Source organism: Gopherus flavomarginatus, unplaced genomic scaffold (assembly GCF_025201925.1).
Source record: "Gopherus flavomarginatus isolate rGopFla2 unplaced genomic scaffold, rGopFla2.mat.asm mat_scaffold_2688_arrow_ctg1, whole genome shotgun sequence".
In the NCBI taxonomy this organism is placed as follows: Eukaryota; Metazoa; Chordata; order Testudines; family Testudinidae; genus Gopherus; species Gopherus flavomarginatus.
The window spans coordinates 20,981-27,904 of NW_026114948.1; the positions used below are offsets into that span (position 1 = coordinate 20,981).

The 6,924-nt window shown below is 52.8% G+C and overlaps 1 non-coding gene across 1 annotated transcript; it reads left to right on the forward strand.

Moving 5' to 3' along the window:
- Positions 1-3,845: 3,845 nt before the first annotated feature.
- Positions 3,846-3,933, forward strand: TRNAS-GCU (transfer RNA serine (anticodon GCU)). The gene has a single exon. It is a non-coding gene; the product is annotated as a tRNA-Ser (tRNA).
- Positions 3,934-6,924: the final 2,991 nt, after the last annotated feature.

Sequence of the window (6,924 nt, forward strand, 5' to 3'; positions counted from 1 at the left end):
ATGACACAAGAGCTACTTTGGGGGCAAAAACATTCCAGAAAGGCATCTAGTCTTCATTAAATGACATCAGGAGATGGCGAATCCACCCCTTTCCTTGGTAGCTTGTTCCTGTGGTGAATCATCCTCACTGCTGAATTTTTGCGCCCTATTTGTAATATGAATTTCTCTTTTCACTTTTCGGCCATTGGGTCTTGTTATGCCTTTCTCTGCTCGATTAAAGAGCCCTTTAATACCCAGTCTTTTCTCTCCCTGAAGGCACTTCAACACTTCAGTGAAGTTACCTTTCAATCTTCTTTTGATAAGCTAAGCAGGTTGAGCTCTTTCACTACTCACTAGAAGGCATTTTTCTCCAGCCCTCAGAACATTTGGTGGCTCTTTGCTGCCCCAGCAGAGCAGTTTGCAGGGACCACTGGAGTGGTTCATGGAATGGCTGGTGGAGTGGAGCGGCTCAGACTCTCTGCTTGCAAGAGGGGAAGTATTGTCTCCTAGAGGCACCCAGGGGGGTGATGTGTAATTGTCCCAGGTCACTGGGTGGAGGCTTGAGCCAGTTTTGTATTGTTTTATTGAAGCAGAACCCCTAGATACTGAACCCAGCCCTTGTTTCTGCCAACTCAGAGGGGCAGAAGAGTTACAGGAATTTATCACACAACCCTCCCTGTTCCCATGGGGAGAATCTAGGGACGGGGGAGTCATTCCTCACCTGTGCTCCCAGAAGAACTGCTAGGACTCCTTCCTGCCAGCTACTCACTCCTGGATTCACCCTCAGCTCCTGGGATCTTTCTGCTTCAAAGGCTCCAGAGGCCTGGGGTTGGGAGGGCGTCACTGCACAGTCTGAAACACAAGGAAGGATTCTGGACTTGAAGGAAGGAGCAAAAAATGGAGAGGAAAGAAACAGAGAGAAAACGCCTCATCTCTCTCCCCTCCCCGTCCCAGCAAGAAATGTTACCAAGGATCAGCGTTAGGGGAGATGGTGCCCTGGGTAAAACTTAGACTTTGGCACTTCCCCATCGCCCCTGGACGATCCCCCTCTCCCTTTACCCCGTAGCTCCGGCACTCCCAACCCTTGTGCCTTCTTCACCCAAACTCCTGCCCCCTCCTGTGCCCTAACCCCTACACTGTGTCCCCTTTGCCCTTAACTCCCATACTCCCCTCTTGTGCCACCAACCACTGCCCCTTCCTGAACCCCCTTGACCCCTAACCCCTGCACCCCTTCCTGTGCCACCAGCCACTGCCATCTCCTGCACCCCCTTCACCCCTAACCCCTGCACCCCCTCCTGTGCCACCAGCCACTGCCCCTCTCCTGCACCCCCTTCACCCCTAACCCCTGCTCCCCAACCCCTGCCCCTCTCCTGCACCCCCTTCACCCTAATCCTACACCCCCTCCTTTGCCACCTGCCACTGCCCCTCTCCTGCACCTCCTTCACCCCTAACCCCTGCACCCCTTCCTGTGCCACCAGCCACTGCCCTCTCCTGAACTCTCTTCACCCCTAACCACTGCACCCCCTCCTGTGCCAGCAGCCACTGACCCTCTCCTGCACCCCCTTCACCCCTAACCCCTGCGCCTCAACCCCTGCCCCTCTCCTGCACCCCCTTCACTCTAATCCCTCCACCCCCTCCTGTGCCACCAGCCACTCTCCCTCTCCTGCACACCCTTCACAACTAACCTCTGCACCCCCTCCTGTGCCACAAGCCACTGCCATCTCCTGCACCCCCTTCACCTCTAACCCCTCCACCGCCTCCTGTGCCATCAGCCACTACCCCTCGCCTGCACCCCCTTCACCCCTAACCCCTGCACCCCCTCCTGTGCCACCAGCCACTGCCCCTCTCCTGAACCCTCTTCACCACTAACCTCTGCACCCCCTCCTGTGCCACCTGCCACTGACTCTCTCCTGCACCCCCTTCACCCCAAACCCCTGCGCCCCAACCCCTGCCCCTCTTCTGCACCCCCTTCACCCTAATCCCTCCACACTCTCCTGTGCCACCAGCCACTGACCCTCTCCTGCACCCCCTTCACCCCTAACCCCTGCACCCCCTCCTGTGTCACCAGCCACTGCCATCTCCTGCACCCCCTTCACCCCTAACCCCTGCACCCCTTCCTCTGCCACCAGCCACTGCCCCCTCCTGAATTCCCTTCACCCCTAACCCCTAACCCCCTCCTGTGCCACCAGCCACTGCCCCTCTCCTGCACCCCCTTCACCCCAACCCGTTCCCCCGCTCTTTTGTCCCCAACCCCTGCGCCCCCTCCTGCACCCACGTGCGGACAGTGGTCTGTATGCATGGAGCAGCTGGCATTGCTCCTCCCTGGGATGCTGCTCCTTCGGGTACCCCTAGGGGCTGTGGGGGTGGGGAGATGAGAAGTGACGTCATCCGAGCTCCCTGCATCCAGGTCACTTTCCTCAGCTGGGCTGCATAAGGGGAGGGCAGAGAGCAGCAGCTTCTGATGCTCCCCTCACAGCACAGCCCAGGTGGGGAAAGTGACCAGGATGCATGGAGCACATAGTGTTGCTCCTCACTTCCCCCAACCCTCTATGGGCCCATGGAGGAGCATTGGGGCAGGGGAGAGCAGTGAGCACCTTTGCACTGCCACACGGTGCCCTTTGACCCCTTGGAGCCTTGGGTGGCTGCTGGGGGCCCCACCCCTAGTGCCGGCCAGGCTCCCCAGCACAAGCAGCAGAAAACACAGGGAGACTGGCCCCACACTGAGCAGCGGTAGCCTGGGCGGCATGTAATGGAGGTCAGGGGGGCTCAGTCTCCCCAAACCTTGCATCACCAAAGGGACAGTGGGTCCCATGACTGGGACCCCGGCCAAATTAGGCCACCCTGCAAAAGTCTCCGCTATGTCAGCCCCAGGGCTGGAGGAGCTCCCACTCCCTGCTACGGCCCAGGGGCTGCAGCAGGGGTATGGAGCTTCTCTGGTCTCAGGGCCGCAGGGGGCAGGGTTAAAGGAGTGACAGTGTGGGGCTGCTGGGGGAAGGAGTGGAACAGAAGTGACAGTGGATGGGGCTATGGGAGGAAGGGGGCAGAGCCACAGACAGAAGGGGGTGCATGGTTCTGGTGCTGGGGCCCCCACACTTGTTCTCCCTTTCCCTGGGTTTTGGCATCACTAGCCCCTGCTTAGCGAGTAGGGTTCAGTGGTCTTCATAATGTGGGGTATGACTCCTAGGGAGACACAAAGGAACATTCATGGGGGCACCTCAGGGCCTGAGTCAGCCCCCATGGAGGGCAGAGAGGAAGCACCACTCAGCCCCACTCTGTCCCAGCTCTTCCCCAACCCCACCCTCAGTCTGGGCCTCTGGCTCCCAGCCCAGCGATGACCCCCTTGCCTCTGTCCGCACCCTTCTCCCCAGCAAGCAACAGCCCCACTCCCAGCCCTGCTTCTCGACCGTGGCTTCCGAGGGGCCACAGCCATGGCTAGGAGGGTACAATGTGAAATATTTGGGGACCACTGTTTTAGCGTGATGTCCTCAATCCTTCTCTGCAGTCCAATAAAAGCTATTCCTCACCCATCTACCCCTCCATCAGGATGGACTAGGTCTGTTCTGCTGCCCTTCACTCATACAGGAAGGAGAATAACATTTTATTCCACTCAATCCTAAAGTGATTTGTAAACCAAGACCATCCCAAACTGGTCATTTTGGGGAAGCGGCCCATCATGCTGCATAGCTAGGTAGAGTAGGTGTGCCTATGCAAACACGGTCTGTTCCTGAAGTCTTTTCCCAGCTCCTCACTAGATGTGAGGGGGGAGCTCATTCAGACCCTGATTACGCTTAGTATTTAAAAACTCCTTTGTGTCCCTATCTCTGTCGGCCTTAGATTTCTCCTCCTGTACCTTTTGTTGCAGCTCAGATGAGGTGGCCCAGTGGTTAAGGTGATGGACTGCTAGTCCATTGTGCTTTGCATGCATGGGTTCAAATCCCATCCTCAGTGGATGCATTTAGTCTTGACTTTTCCTTTATAGACAACCATCTCCCCACTTGGTACAGTAACAGACACAACAATGTTGCTTCTTGCAAACAAAAACCTTCTCAGAAACTCCAACACCCCCCCCCCCGGCTTTAAATAAAATGTCTAAATCCCAGATTTCTAAAAAATGTCTCTAGTTCTGTATTTTGTAGTTTTTATCTTAAAAGCTAATATTTCCTCAAGCTGAATAAGGCAACGCTTCAAAGGAAAATGTTAGAAATGGTAGGGGAGAAATAGGAAAGGAAAAAGCCCCTTTTCTCAGGAGATACAAACTCGACTCCCTCCTGTCTCTATCACCAGTGGATTTTGCCTCCCTCCTTCTGAGGTGTAAATAAAATAAAGAGGAGACAAGGTGGTTTGGCACAAACAAAGGTAAGTGTAGTCAGGGTAAAGGTACAGAAAGCTGGGGGAACAGGGGAAAATGCAAACTTAATGAATACAATGAAACAGTGACTGGGTTTGGGAGCTTAACGCTCAGGCCCATAAACCCTCCCTTGGAAACTAGAAAACACTAAACAATGCCCCAACACAGAAACCTTTCCCCACTGTTCAGGTGCAGTGGATCCCAGGTGCCGGCACGACGCCCAGGACCATCCACTCTCCCGCTGATTTAGAACCGTTGAGGAGGAGCACTGGGGAGTCCAGACGACGGTTGGGTTTCGTTGCTGGCACTGAGGCCCTCTGGGATGCTGGACACCAGGAATGCAGGACGGCAGGAATGGGGGTGACAGGCCTCCTGTTCCTCAGTCTCACGGTGGGACCGAGGGGGTTCTTCACTCTCCGGCTTGGGAGCACTGTGAAGACACGACCGTGGACGGGTGACTCAGAGATTCCCTCCTTCCTCATCACTGCACAACTGTTATCTTTTGTCTGAGCCAGGCAGAGTTTATCTTCATCACGTTCTATCCATCCACTTCTCAAAGTGTCATGTGATGAAGCATTCTCCGTTGTCTGTGCTTGGAGATGATGCTTTGACTTCTTTAATCCTCTATCAGAGTCGCTATGAGTGGAGATGAAAGTGTCAAAGACCTGGGAGAGGAATTCAAATTGATCCCAAACACAGTGCGATCATTGGGAGTTTAAATCCCAGGTTCCATCTATTGGCAAAGCCACTTCTAACAAGGTAGCTGTTTTGTCCCCCATTATGGCACAGTTTGAAATATGGGCAGCATAGAGCCAATATTCATAATATCAACTACAAAAACAATACACATCTAGAGATAGCATCATTATAATCAGCCAATCAGAACCTCTCCATAGACCCCTTACATGGCAACCTTTCTACAGTATTGGCTGCAAATATAGAACAGTGGTCGCAAAAGTGATCTGCGCAGTTACAGATTATGTCAATAACGTCACAGGAGGTGATATGGCATCAGTGAGACTGATATTGGAATAGCTTTCAGTTTTGGTGTCCTCATTTGAAAAAGATGTTGTGAAATTGGAGCTAGGGCAGCAAAGAGCTACCAAATGTTCTGAGGGCTAGAGAAAAATACCTTTTAGTGAGCTATTGAAAGAGCTCAACCTATTTAGCTTATGAAAAGAAGATTGAAAGGTGACTTCGCTGAAGTGTTGAAGTGCCTTAATGGAGAGAAAAGATTGGTTATTAAAGGGCTCTTGAATCTAGCAGAGAAAGGCATAACAAGACCCAATGATTGGAAGGTGAAAAGAGAAAAATTCCTATTACAACTAAGGCACAAATAGTCAACAGCGAGGATGATTCACCACAGGAACAAGCTACCAAGGAAAGGGGTGGATTTTTCATCTCCTGATGTCATTTAATGAAGACTAGATGCCTTTCTTGAATGTGTTTGCCCCCAAACTAGCTCTTGTGTCATACAGGAGGCCTGTGACATGCAGGGGGTCAGATTAGATTATCTAATGGTCTCTTCTGGCCAGAAAGTCGACTAATTTCTGAAAAACTGAGTGTAGCATTGGGAGCAGCGTCTGATGTTTTCCTGTCTAGCCGGCTTGCTGACTACAATGAACGCTCCTTGAGTGGGGTGATCCACAGGGAGTAGCTGAAACCTCCAAAGGTCCAGGCGAGGGGCAGAACATTGGCACAGCAAAGGAGGGATGTGGCAGTGACATCACAAAGGCCTTTTGCAGGACTTAAGACTTATTGGTCCAAGGTGGTGGGGAGGTGGTGACCTCACAGAGAGATGCTGACATCACCCAGGCAGGACAGGGGTGAGGGGCCAGGGAAACCTCAGAGACCCCTGTGGCTTTGCTTCAGCAAGTCTCCTTCTCCAGGTCTCTCTTTGAGGACTGAGAGAGTATTTGGGTTCACGGACGTGAGCACCAGGAGGAACCTCTTTCGAGGATTCGCCTTCCCTTGTAGTCATTTTACTAGAAAACAGCCGTCCCTGTTTAGAAGGTAAGAGCCTCCTGGAGGTTTGAAAGCTGTTCAGTCTGATCCATCTCGTGACAGGTGAATTCTAGGCATGGAAAACACGAGCTTAAGGAGGCAGAATTTTATTCTGCACCTGGGATTTTGTCCCTTAGAATCACTGGGGACATTAGGGTTTGTCCTTTTTGTTTCACCTCTTCCTCCATCGCTCCCTCCCTCCTTTCTCTTCTCTTGCTTCCTTTGTCCTTTTACCTGTTCCCCTCCCAACACCAGGAGGGAGGGGGAGAGAGAGAGTGTGTGTGTGGTTTTTTTAGTTTTTTGCAGGGCAGTGCTCTGCAGTTCTCACTGTGGGAGGTCTACCCAAAAATGTGAGGCTGAACTATTGCTCGGGAAGTGATCCCCACTGGTGACCTGGGCCATCCTTTGGGCTCTCTGGTGAGATCCCTCAGCCTCCCATCCTCAGTCTCTACCCTGATTGGCTGAGCCGGGGGTTATTGACAGGGAGGAGTCTCAGGTCCTTGTTTTTCTCTTTATAAGTCAAAACCAGTTCTATGTTTGATGAATTTTGCCGCTTCTCTGCATTAGTTGTCTCTGAGCAGTTCATGATTCTC